This window comes from Silene latifolia, chromosome 4, assembly GCF_048544455.1.
Source record: "Silene latifolia isolate original U9 population chromosome 4, ASM4854445v1, whole genome shotgun sequence".
NCBI lineage: Eukaryota > Viridiplantae > Streptophyta > Magnoliopsida > Caryophyllales > Caryophyllaceae > Silene > Silene latifolia.
In genome coordinates, this window is record NC_133529.1 from 98,858,163 (window position 1) to 98,872,690 (window position 14,528).

Here is a 14,528-nt window from a genome sequence, read left to right on the forward strand (position 1 = left end):
AACGTCAACGGTCCCGTTTTACACATTTTCAGTCATTAGGGACTCAATTTGAGTCGAAATCTTCCAAAAATGTGTTCAGTGTGATTATTTTTAAAAAAAAAAAAAACTTGTTTTTCGTAGATTTATGATTTAAATCGCTCAATTTGTTTTTTAAAAATCAGATATGATTTAAATAACTCAATTTCGTTTTTTTTAGAAATCAGATCTATGATTTAACGAAATTTGTTCTCTGGAGTAGTCACCGCCGTCGCCGGAGTCCTCCGGGGTGGCCGGGCTGTCGCCGACGTTGGTTTAGTTGCGTTGTCTAGTTTTAGTTAGATAACCACCGTGCATTTTTGGACATTTTCGACTCAAATTTTCTGACAAGCTCGCTGGTGAAGTCGCTTTTTGAAAATTTAGTTCTACTTTTGTAGATCTACGATTTGCGAACCTGTCAACACGCAAGGTAGGTAAATGAGAGAAACGACGAGGCCACACCGGTGAGATTGATGAAGGTGGTCGGCTCTAGTGTTTTCTGCTTGCCAGTGATGTTTCCGGCGTGTATATCAATAGCTGCCGTGACGGATGGTGATAGTGGAAGACTGGAAGTCGACCCTTGACCATTGACGGTACTGTACACCATCTTTTTCACCTCAATTTCTCAGATCTTAAGAAAATAAGAAAAATGGCTTTGTTTTGCCGAGATAACTTAGTTGGTGGATCCGGTGGTGTGTGATGTGCAGCATTGATTGGGTGACCGGCGAGGTTATTGACGTGTTGGTGGTGTATGGTACTCACTCGCAGACTCTTTTCATTCCATTCTTCGTTGTTGCGGGTGGTGAGGTGGTGTTCTACGGTGGCGGTGGTGGTGACGGTGGCGGTGGGGTGGTAGTGGTGGCAGTTGGTGGTGGTGGTGGTTGTTGGTGGTGGGAAGTTGTGTTTGGAGGTGGATACGTGTATGAATACTACTAGATACGTATATGAATACTACCGGATACACATACAATATGTGTATCTGAAAGTATTGACATGTGTATCTGGCACGGATATGCGTATCTGAGATTATTGATATGCGTATCTGGAGTACTGATATGCGTATCTGAGAGTATTGACATGTGTATCTAACAATAGTGACATGTGTATCTGCAAATAGTATAAAATGTATCTCGAGAGTTAGTCTTAAAACTCCCAAAAAAAATTAGTGTTTAAAAAAGTGTATCTACATATGTTATAATATGTATCTGAATAAGAGGTGTATTTGGTAATAAAATAAAGTGTATCTGAAAAAAAAAAAAAAAAAAAAGAAAAAAAAAATCTGGTTTAAAGCTAGTTCGTACGGTTCGTACGTTAAGGTAGTTCGTACTCAACCCGCCGTATATATATATATATATATATATATATATATATATATATATATATATATATATATATATATATATATATATATATATATATATATATATATATATATATATATATATAGTAATAAGATCAAGTGAGTCCATGTCTTACATTTGAGTCCATAAGTTCCCTTTAGAGCCATTGGATGAGGAAGATGGAGGGTTGAGATTGGAAGCAAAAAGGAGGGGATTAAAGCTCATTAAACTCACTCTCTCACTACCTATACTAATTAATCACTAACTCTTCCTAATTAAATACTAATTTAATATATATACTTTTCCAAACACCACTTCTCTCTCATATCTCATAATTTCACTCATTTTTTATCTCTCAAAAACCTCTCCTCTCTAAAAAACCAAACAAATTCAAAAACAAAAAAATCAAAAATTTCCCCCCCTTTTCTCTCCAACCCAACCCACCGGTACCACCACCTCCCCACCCCGCTGCCACTGTTACCCTTCCCACCGCCAATAACCCACCACCACCACCGCATACCCACACCCACCACCACCACCGAAACTACCCCACACCTACTCCACTCCCGTCGCAAAAACCGCCACACACCACCACAACACCTCACGACATCAACAACAACACCTTACGACATCAACAACAACACCACCACCGCCTCACGTCACCCCTACACTTACCGACCATCACGACAACCCAACAACCACCATCGTCGATCTCACTCCCGCGCCCTCAACCACCCTCCTTTTTCTCGGCCACCAACCCAGAACCGCACCTCCCGCCAACAGCCTCCTCCACCTCCCGCCAACAGCTTCCCCCAATACCGCAACCACCACCAACAACGAGCATTAAACACCTCCCCTGCCGACAACCACACCTCCCCTGCCGACACCACCGTTCCTCAGCCGTCCTCTTCTCCTTTTCTCCCTCATTTTTTTTTTCCTTTTTTCTTGGTTTGTTCTCAGTTTTTCATTGTTTAAGATCCACTTTTTTTTTCAAATTTTGTTTCTTGCTGTGTCGTGTGTCGTCAAATCTTGTCTTTTTTTTTTTTTTTTTTTTTTTGTGTATTTATTCCACATTAGTCTTGTTGTACCAAATCTTGTCTTTTTTCTTTTTTTTCTTCTTTTTTTTGTGTATTTATTCCACATTAGTCTTGTTGTACATATTTCTTTCAAATTTCCTTTATATTTTTTCCTAGATCTTATTTATATTTTGTGAGATCTCATTTTTTAACTTTTTTCACTAAATTTTTTAGTCTTGTAACTTTTTTCGGCTAGAATAACATTTTTTTCGGCTAAAATTACACTTTTTGTTGTTAGAATTACACTTTTTCTTGTTAGAATACACTTTTTTTCTGTTAAAATTACACTTTTCTTCATTAAAATTACACTTTGTTCTGTTAAAATTATACCTTTTTCTGTTAAAATCACACTTTCCTCCATTAAAATTACACTTTTTTATGTTAAAATTATACTTTTTTTGCTAGAATAACACTTTTTTCGGCTAAAATTACACTTTTTGTTGTTAGAATTACACTTTTTTCTGTTAAAATTACACTTTTTTTTGCTAGAATAACACTTTTTTCGGCTAAAATTACACTTTTTGTTGTTAGAATTACACTTTTTTATGTTAAAATTATACTTTTTTTGCTCGAATAACACTTTTTTCGGCTAAAATTACACTTTTTGTTGTTAGAATTACACTTTTTTCTGTTAAAATTACACTTTTTTTGCTAGAATAACACTTTTTTCGGCTAAAATTACACTTTTTGTTGTTAGAATTACACTTTTTTTGTTAAAATTACACTTTTTTTTGCTAGAATAACACTTTTTTCGGCTAAAACTACACTTTTTGTTGTTAAAATTACACTTTTTTCTGTTAAAATTACACTTTTTTTTTGCTAGAATAACACTTTTTTCGGCTAAAATTACACTTTTTGTTGTTAGAATTACACTTTTTTCTGTTAAAATTACACTTTTTTTTGCTAGAATAACACTTTTTTCGGCTAAAATTACACTTTTTGTTGTTAGAATTACACTTTTTGTTGTTAGAATTACACTATTTTCTGTTAGAATTACACTTACCTCTATTGGACTAATGTTACACTCTCAATGGACTTGGTCATATTCTCATTGGACTAATGTTACATTCTCAATGGACTAAAATTACATTCTCAGTGGACTGAAATTATACTTCTCTGGACTAAAATTACACTTTTCTGGACTAAAATTACATTCTCCTTGACTAAAAATAACAATCTCATTGGACTGAAATTACACTTACCTGGACTAAAATAACACTTTTTGTTATTAAAATAACACTCGTAAAATGCTAAATTACAATAACTTGTGATAAAATTACAAAAATTCAAAATATTATTCGTTAAAATCACTCGGAAAAGATTGAAGTTAAACTTGTAAAACGCTAAATTCTCGAAAATATTCCTTAAAATTACACTTTTTGCTGTTAGAATTACACTCGTAAAATCCTAAAATGTCGAAAACTTGTCTCGGAAAAAAAAAATGAAAAAGCCGAACCAGGAAAAATGTTAACAAAATTTTCACAAACTTTGAAGTATAAGACAAAAGGTGGTGTTAATTGTGTATGATAATGAATTAGTGAATGTATTACTAAAACTAGAGAGAGAAGTAAATTAATTAGTGTTAAGTGTGTTTCTTGCTTTCAATCTCAACCTTCCACCATGCATGATCCAAAGGTTGTGGGAGGGACTTATGGACTCAAAAGATATAAGGGACTTATTTGAACTTGACACTATATATATATATATATATATATATATATATATATATATATATATATATATATATATATATATATATATATATATATATATATACGGTATTAAATGCCTAAAGACGGGCTAATGCCTCTCTCATACCAACACGTAATAACCATCCTCAAAACACGTTACACGTGTGATTACTTACATCAAATTTTTACATGATAAGATACACCACATCATAAATAACGATATCATGCAAGAAACATATCGGCTTATTATAGTAAACACGTAATCACGCCACATTTCACATATTATCATACATCAAATGGACCAAGATATCATGCAAGGAACTTAACTATGATCACAACTACATGTAATCACACAACATTGCACTTCACGTTTCCCGACTCAGAATCACCCACGTAGTGACCAACCGAAACAGTAGGATCTAGTTTTGAGATGAGGATTATACTCATAAAAACCGACCTCCTATTGTACTCATGTCGGGTTCATTTTATTAGACACTCCTAGATTCATTTTGGTTCATTGGTTTAGGTTCCAAAATCGTCGCTCTGATACCACTTTGTAACACCCCCTTCTTACCCGGCCAAGATAATTGGGAGATGTTACCATCTCGGTTTCCCGAGGATGTGAAATCAGAATTACAATTAAGAAACTTCAGTAAATAAATAACATGTCTAGTTATTACAAACATAAACTAATAAATAAATGAAATACAACTCGTCTATGACTATGTCATCCATGCTACATTACTCGACTCCAAGTCCAAGGCGCGGCCCAAATCCCGATCACGTCAACAAGCAAAACCTGTATGATCGGAAACCTCAACAACAACAACAACAACAACAACAACAACAACAACAACAACAACAACAACAACAACAACAACAACAACAACAACAACAACAACAACAACAACAACAACACGACAACACCCCCACCATAGCCACCACCGGCCACGGTCCCCACCGTGTCCCCCGACCACGGCGAGTCCAAAGAAGCAAAGAACGATGACGGCAAAGAACCACCAAAGAACGACCGCAACACTCGACCACAACCACGAACTCGCGCCCGAACACCCTCTTTTCTACCCAGATCTCGACTACCACAACCACCTTACCCACCATCCAAGACCACCACTAGCTTCTCCTCACTACCCTCGACACAAACACCACAAAACCAACCCAGGTCAGTCATGGTAAGAGGGTTAAAAATCCATCTTAAGACAGTCACACAACAACTAAAAATAACCAAATAAAACTCGGTCAAACCCATATTGGGTGGTCAACGGTGGGTCAACGGCGGTCTAGGGTGGTCAAGGTCGAGGCGGGTCAAATAAAATAATATATAAGCTAGTGAGACGGTCTTACCTTATAACTCGGGGCGGAGGAACGGAATCTCATAATCTCCTCTTTCTCTCTTCTCCCTTATCTTTTAAGTGGATTTTGGTGGATATTATGAGATTATGTTAGGATAAGGGTTGGGTGAATAAGGTAGGATGGTGTATATAAGGTGGATGGAAGTTTCTAGCAACCGTCACAATTACTACCGTCTCGAGTTAATTATCTTCGTATATCGTTATACTAATATTATTATTATATTATTCCGTCTCATACATAATTTGTATAAAATACAATATAATATTATTTATATAATTATAAAATACGGGGTATTACATAAATGGAAAATTCCTTGGGTGGCGTGGAGCAGGTTGTGCCGGCCGAAGGATTGTGGAGGACTTGGCTTCCGTGATTTTGAAATGTTTAACCTTGCTTCACTTGCAAAACAGAGATGGCGGTTTTTGACCAACACGGATAGTCTTATGGTTTGTCTTTTGAAAGGTAAGTACTTCCCTAATACAAACTTTCTTGAGACGGATCTTGGAGTGAATCCAAGCTTCACCAGCGGAGTATTTGGACGCTAGGCATGTGTTGGATCTGGGCATTCGTAGGAGGATTGGGGATGGCAAGGATACTCGTGTTTGGTGTGATCCATGGGTTCCTAATACGCAAACTAGGCGACTTATCTCACCGCGGGGGTTGAATGAAGAGTTGAGAGTCAGTGATCTAATGACAGAGAATGAGAGGGCTTGGGATACGGATTTGATAGAGTCGATGCTCTTGCCTTTCGAGTGTGAGAGGATTCTAAATATACTGCTTTGTTCTTCTCCGAAGAGGGATTTGTGGTGATGGGATCCGGATAAAAATGGACAAGACACAATTAGGACAACTTACCATTTGCTAATGTTAGATGGTGAAGATGTAGCTGGTCAGTCGGATATGGGTAGTGAGAAGTGGTTATGGAAGAAGATTTGGAAGACACCGGTTATTCCACGAATAAAAGTGTTCTTCTGGCAATTGTGTAATGAAACAATAGCGACAAAGAGAGATATTGCAAGACTGGTGCGTGATGTTGATGACGGTTGTCCAAGATGCCATACTGGTGTAGAGACTTGTCTTCATGTATTACGGGATTGTGGTTGGGTCGAGGGGGTGTGGGATGAACTGGGTGTGGCAGTGGGGCCGTATGGGGGTGGAGGACGGGCGAGAGAATGTGTGGAGATGGTGATGAATGGGATGGGTGAATGGGAGTGTGCGGAGTTCATGACATGGGGGGGGAGATGGTAGTTCTGGGAGTCATGACTTGAGTAGGAAGAATGGTAATGTCGTGTTTTCCCGTGTCTCGTATGCTGGGATAGGTGAGTTGAACTTCGGGGACGAAGTTCTTTTAAGGGGGGAAGACTGTAATACCCGCCTTTTTGGAGATCCTTTGACCAGTGTTGACCGACCTTGGGAGCGGGAATAGTCCTAGAAAGACGTACCAAAGTTATCTTGGGTTACGAGTTGGGAGTGGTACTCGATAGAGTAGAGGCTACTCGATCGAGTAGCTTAGTTACTCGATCGAGTAGGGGGTTACTCGATCGAGTAGGTTGGGTACTCGATCGAGTATCAAGTTTGCAGCGAGGGTTTTATATCGCGTTTTGTTAAATCCGCAAATCATTTCCGCTTCATTTCTTCCATCCATCAGTCGCCTCTTTCCCTTCCCTTCACCACAAAACCTCCATGGAAGCCCTTTGAAGGTCCTTGTGCCTTAGGAGAGCGTAGCTTGAGTCGGGTAGCGGTTTTTTGCCGGGTTTCTCCTTATAGGTATGTCATAATCATCATCACTTTTCCCATCGTTGCGATTAGGGTTTGCTTGATAGTAATAGATAGTTGTTTTGCCCTTATAGGCTTTGCTTGGTTGCTGGTTATGGCATGTGTCGGCGTGGATTGGTTGCGGTTGCGTAAAGGTAGGTTCGCCTACTCAGTTTCTGTAGATAGTCTAGTGTGTCGATCGTTGTATCGTTGCTGTTGTGTTGTGATTGCGGTTGTGTGACGGTATGTAGACGATTGTGACTGTGATTGTGATTGTTTGTCTGTGGTTCTCGAGATGCGTTCTCGGCTGAGTGGAGTCACTTGCGGGAGTGGCTTCACGCCCTAGTTTCGCCCTTCGTGGAACCCGCCACGGAAGGGGATGTGCACATTAATGGGACAGGGTTATCGCTCGGTATGATGAGCGGGGCTTAGGTGGGAACGGCTGTGGTCCCCACTGGCGTGGCTGGTCCAGTGGACGATCGGTGTGGAGATGGAGTGGAGTACCGATTGTGATTGATTGTATTGTGTTGTTTTGTTAGTTGTGGTTAACTTGGTTGTGTCTTATGTCGATCGACCTTGTGTGGTTGTCTTGTTTGTTTATGTGTCCGCCGTGATCCCCTATGGTGAGCAAGTCTGTCTTAGCGGTGTTGATGTGGTTGCTATGGAGTCCAGGGCGGGGATGAGTCGCCACGAGATTTAATAATTATAGCAAGTAGTCTTTGAGTTGTATCTTTTATATCATTAGTTGGATAGATGGCTTGTAAAGTAACTTAATAGTTCTTTTATCGACACTTGATTATTACTATCCTCGGGCAACCGAGATGGTAACGCCTTTATATGCTAAGGAAGGCCTAGTTAAGGCTCCTCTGTATATGGGGGTGTTACAAAGTGGTATCAGAGCGACGATTTTGGAACCTGTAACAAATGAAAATAATGAACGTAGTGAGTCTAATAAAATGAACCTGGTGTGTGTAATGGGAGCCCCGCTGATGCTAGATTTTGGGTGAGTAGGCGCCCTCATTTCAAAATCTTGGCCCCGTGACACTTAAGCCAGTCACATGGTATGGGAATGTGGAGTCCGTGTGTGTATGTGTGATATGTATGTTAACTGAACCGGAGTTACCTCTGGTTAAGTCGTTGCTAGAGTTAATAAGTGTGATAGTGGCATTTGGGCCGTGTCAAGTAATCTTTGGTGGCATTCGTAAAGTTCTTGGTGTGATTAGTAAGCTTACACGATGGATATAAAATACGTGATAAAAGTTACGTGGTAGAGATGCGTGAGAATGTGGAAGTGAATGTCGTGACATGAAAAGTGAAAGTGTTGGTATATGTTATAAGTTTACGGTAGTCATATACGAGTTTATGAGTTATGCCGTAATTGCTATGATGATAGTTATAGAATAGTCGAGTTGTAATTTGAAGCATGGCATATAGTAATGCGTAATAATTGATTTATGTAAGATGATTTACTTATGATCGAATGTGGAAGGTGATAGATTAATCTATTATGAAGTATATGCAATTATATGTCATATGAAAGAATGAATTAATGATATTTACATGTTTCAAGTTGAATGAACGCAAAGTGGGTAGTAATGTATAAGGTAAGTTCAAGTATAACATGATGGCATGAGTATGTTTATGAATGACTCGGTAGCAGGTAAACCGAGTTGGGTAATTGTGTAGCGTAGTGTGGCATATACCTTATTAGTGACGCAATATGTTATGCGTGAGTGATGATTATAATGCGTGAATGAGTGCAATAATTAGTGCCGAATTCCGAATTTAGTTTGGAATCGACGCGCGATGTTGTTTTTGCAGGAATCTCCAAATTACTTCGTACTTCTGACCGTGTACTTAACCATACTTGACCGAGTGCGAGTGCTTACTAGACCGAGTAGACCTCACTCGATCTAATTAGGAAGCTATGACGTCGGGATGTGGGAAAAATTCCCGCAGATACTCGATGAAACGGCTCCTACTCGATCGAGTAGGGTGGTACTCGATCGAGTACCCTAAGCACTCGATCGAGTAGGTTACTGTACCCTGAGACACACGGATTTCTTAAAACCCCAATTCTTTCCCATTCTCCTCATTCTTCCTCTATATTTCGAAGCATCTAAACCTATTTCCTCTCAAAATCTCTCTTTCTCTTGGGTTAATAGTGATTCTTGGGGTTGATTTTCTTGTTTAATTTCGTTCCTTTACTTTATCACTTAATCAAGGTATGATTTATTCTCTATTTCTATGTTTTTATGCTTTAAACTTGTTGTGGATGGTTATGTAAACTGAAATTTTCGACTCATATGGATAGATTGTTACTTTTAATGGTTGAAATATGATTCACATGCCTTCTTTTCGGGTTTGTTGGTGATTAATTGCTGTAAATTAGACTAGAAATTTGCAATTAGGAGGCCGAAAATTCTAGGGTTTACAAAATTGAAATTGATTTTTGATTGGTTTACATTGATTAGATGATGGAATCAAGTATTATACATTGTTTGTATCATATTGGAGAATGAATTTTAATGATTTTCACCTTAGAAAGTTGCCTTAAAACTCCGTCTTAAAAGTGCCTTAAGTGGAAATCCGTGATTTATATGTGGAATTTGGCGTTGTATATGAATGTTTAAGTAAAGGTTGAACTTCAATATGATAGTAGTGATGATAAATGATGAAGAACATGCCAAAATAATCACAGCTGTAGAGATCGTCTGACAAGCTTACCTAAGTTAATTTTTTTTTCTAATATTGAAGATGATGATCATATGTTCTAAATTACTTCTCCACGAACTTGTATAATTGCCTCACATGTTATTGGAAATGTTGTGGAGTAGCCTTAGAATCATGCTAGAATATTGGAATTCGTTGAACATGTGTATTCACCATGACAAATTTTCATAGCCATGGTTTGTGAGTAGCTGTAAACTGAGTTTATATATATCAATTTGAGGAAACTATTGGTGAAATGTGTGTATCTAGCTGATCATTCAAGTTTAATGGCATGAATTATGTGCTTCAAATATCGAACCGGTTGATGAGTTAGTGAACTTTGCTGAGTATATAGAACTCAAAATGCATGAAGTATATGTTTACATGTTTTATACAAAGTTGTTTACATCATGTGCCGAAACAGATGCCGAGACCGACCACAGGGAACCGTCAGAGTAAACCGGGAAGGGCTTCACAGCCCGAACCTGGGGAGGGTAGTGGACCTGTGGTACCCGCAGTTTCGGAGTACCCCAATGTTGTTTTTGTCGATTTCAAGCAGAGAGAGCGTTTTGTAGCTTTACAAAAACGCAAAATGAGACCTACGAGGTGTATAGACACTACTTTGTTGGAAGATTTGGGAATAGAGACGGATGTTCGTCACATATTCGAGACTTTGGGTTTTACGGGTTTGTATAGGCTGAGGAAACATTCTTATCCTTTCCTCACTTTGGAGTTTATGAGCTCCTTTAGCTATGACCCAGCGGGCCAGACCGTTGAGTTTAGGTTGATGAATACCAGTTTTCTGTTGACTATGGATTTGTTTGCCTCTCACCTTGGGTTGGCCAAGCCTCCCAAGGACTCTATCACCGATATTCCGATCGAGTGCGGTGTCGCCGCCCGATGCCTTGTCCGATTGGAAAGCAAGCTCCCACCTCGAGCAACATGCCGACTAATGACGTTCAGCATGTTACCTTGAGGGTCTTTCTTCGTTCTCTTTCGAACCTCCTTTATGACAGAAAGGATATCAGTAAACTGAATAATCATGAGGTCTTGCTTCTGATGTCTTACCTCAACCCGGAGCGGACCAGGAAAGTGGTCTTTAATGCTCCTTCCATGGTTTGTGCCGCCCTTGCCTTGATGGCCACCGCTTCTTCGCGGTACTTGAGCTGTGGCGCTATCGCCACTCGGTTAGCTGAAAAGCTAACCTCCTTTGAGGCCTCTGCGGAGTATGTGCCTCTAGCTACCCCAGTGCCTACTATGGACCGTGACTACTATCTCGACCTGAAGTGGTTGAGGACCTTGGCTGACGGTAGCCTAGCGTGGAGGGTGTGGGGCATGAGTTGGATGAAAATTCCCGCTCCTGAGCACCTTCCACCGATGGAGCCCTTAGAGCCGGCGGTAGTGGCTGTGGATGTGGACGATGAGGAGGAGGAGGAGGAGGAGGATGAGGATAGACCCCGCCAGCTGCAGACCTATCTCATCGACGACACCATTCTCGAGGTGATGCCGGAACCGACGAAGGGCGAGAATGCGGGAGTTGCGGTGGTGGAGAGACCTAGATTGGGGAGAGGACCCCGTCGAGTGAGGGAGAGGGCCTCGGAGACTAGGCCACAGCCGGTAGCGCCACAGCAGCAGCAGCATCCTTTCCCGTGCTACCCTTATCTCGACACCCCGGAGACGCGATCCAGCTACTTAGCAGAGCGAGTGTCATCTACCTTGACACTCAGGAACATGCACGAGATGGCGTACACTCAGGGGATAGGGACCGAGGGGCCGCATCCGGTTTGGTGGAGTGGAGTTGGGGACTACACTGGGGTTTTCCATTCCTACGGGGTGGAACAGTCGACGTGGGGGACACCTCAGTCCTTTGCCTACGGTGGATTGACCCCATGGTATGTGAGCCCGGGAGCAGGAGCAGGAGTTGATGCGGGTGTTGGTTCATCGGGTGCAGGTATGCCTGGAGGTGGTGGGGGTGATGATGAGGTGATGGTTGATCAGCAGCAGCAGCAGCAGCAGGAGGAGTGATACTTCTTATTCTTATCTTTGTTTATGGTAGTTGATGTTGGTAGTATTGTTAGACGTTAGTAGTTGTTTTTATTGAGACACGGTTTATGAACTTGTATTGTTGGCCATAAGGCTGGATTGGCTATTTTGACCTTATTTCAGGATGATTGGGGGTCGGGGCATCCTCCCGACTCAATTTATGTGACGGTCATGTATATATATGTTGGTTTATGACAGGTTGTGTAAGAAACTTGGCCTGTAGGTACTCGACAGAGTACCCCGTACTCTATCGAGAAGCTGCAGGAAAGGAAGAGAGAAAGCATTCTGAACTCGGGCTACTCGATCGAGTAGCCAAGACACTCGATCGAGTAGCATGGCACTCGATCGAGTACCCTCACATACTCGATCGAGTAGCACTGTTACAGGAGGTTTTCAAAAAATTAAAAGTGTGCAATTGTTTTATAATTACAAGTTTGATATTTAACGTGGTTGTTAGTGCTTAATAACATCTGGGAACCGTTAATTTTATATGTTGGAAGCCGTGCTTGAGTTTTCTAAGTACCTATTTGTAACAAGTAGTGAAGTGGTGACGATTTCTTGTTGTTTTTAATATTACATATGCCATATTTCCATCTATCCTTTGAAGTTACATCCTTTCATACATTTGGACATACGATGTTAACATGCTTTATCAGCGGCGGCTCGTTATTCCGGTGGTTTGTGTATGATTTCTAAGTATCGAGTACATAGTTAGTGAGTAATGTCCATAACAAATAATATGGTTCTTATTTAATGTAATGCTGCTAGTAATAGGAAAGGTGTCTGGTAATTTTCGACGGTGAACTTCGGGGACGAAGTTCCTTTTTTAGAGGGGAAGAGTAATGTCGCGAAAGGAAAAGGCTGTTTTGAATTATGTTTTGCTTGTTTATAATGTTTTGTTGGTATTGTGTCTTGCTTTAATTACAAATTTCTGAAGTATATGTGATTACTTTAGTTCTTGAAAGTGAATGTGGTGGTATGTTTCAAGGGACGATCATGAAGAAATAGTTATGGTGCAATGAATCGTAATTGAATCACGTTGTTGAGTAACATGGTGGCATTAGTTGTACAGCATGAAAGTTGATGTGAGACATGTTCCGGATTGATAGTTTGATAGTTGTTACCATATGTTGGGTGATCGTGGATTGTGCTTCGCATTGCGAGATTGATGTTTTATATATATATAGAGTAACGGTTGACAGTGATAATGTGCGTATGATAGTAGTAAGAGTCGTTGCGACCAAAGCGGAAGCAGTGATGATGATGACATGGGGGGGGAGATGGTATTTCTGGGAGTCATGACTTGAGTAGGAAGAATGGTAATGTCGTGTTTTCCCGTGTCTCGTATGCTGGGATAGGTGAGTTGAACTTCGGGGACGAAGTTCTTTTAAGGGGGGAAGACTTTAATACCCGCCCTTTTGGAGATCCTTTGACCAGTGTTGACCGACCTTGGGAGCGGGAATAGTCCTAGAAAGACGTACCAAAGTTATCTTGGGTTACGAGTTGAGAGTGGTACTCGATAGAGTAGAGGCTACTCGATCGAGTAGGGGGTTACTCGATCGAGTAGGGGGTTACTCGATCGAGTAGGTTGGGTACTCGATCGAGTATCGAGTTTGCAGCGAGGGTTTTATATCGCGTTTTGTTAAATCCGCAAATCATTTCCGCCTCATTTCTTCCATCCATCAGTCGCCTCTTTCCCTTCCCTTCACCACAAAACCTCCATGGAAGCCCTTTGAAGGTCCTTGTGCCTTAGGAGAGCGTAGCTTGAGTCGGGTAGCGGTTTTTTGCCGGGTTTCTCCTTATAGGTATGTCATAATCATCATCACTTTTCCCATCGTTGCGATTAGGGTTTGCTTGATAGTAATAGATAGTTGTTTTGCCCTTATAGGCTTTGCTTGGTTCTTTGGTTATGGCATGTGTCGGCGTGGATTGGTTGCGGTTGCGTAAAGTTAGGTTCGCCTACTCGGTTTCGTAGATAGTCTAGTGTGTCGATCGTTGTATCGTTCTTTGTTGTGTTGTGATTGCGGTTGTGTGACGGTATGTAGCGATTGTGACTGTGATTGTGATTGTTTGTCCGTGGTTCTCGAGATGCGTTCTCGGCCGAGTGGAGTCACTTGCGGGAGTGGCTTCACGCCCTAGTTTCGCCCTTCGTGGAACCCGCCACGGAAGGGATGTGCACATTAATGGGACAGGGTTATCGCTCGGTATGATGAGCGGGGCTTAGGTGGGAACGGCTGCGGTCCCCACGGCGTGGTGGTCCGGTGGACGATCGGTGACGGAGATGGAGTGGAGTACACGATTGTGATTGATTGTATTGTGTTGTTTTGTTAGTTGTGGTTAACTTGGTTGTGTCTTATCTCGATCGACCTTGTGTGGTTGTCTTGTTTGTTTATGTGTCTGCCGTGATCCCCTATGGTGAGCGATCTGTCTTAGCAGTGTTGATGTGGTTGCTTAATGGAGTCAGGCGGGGATGAGTCGCCACGAGATTTAATAATTATAGCAAGTAGTCTTTGAGTTGTATCTTT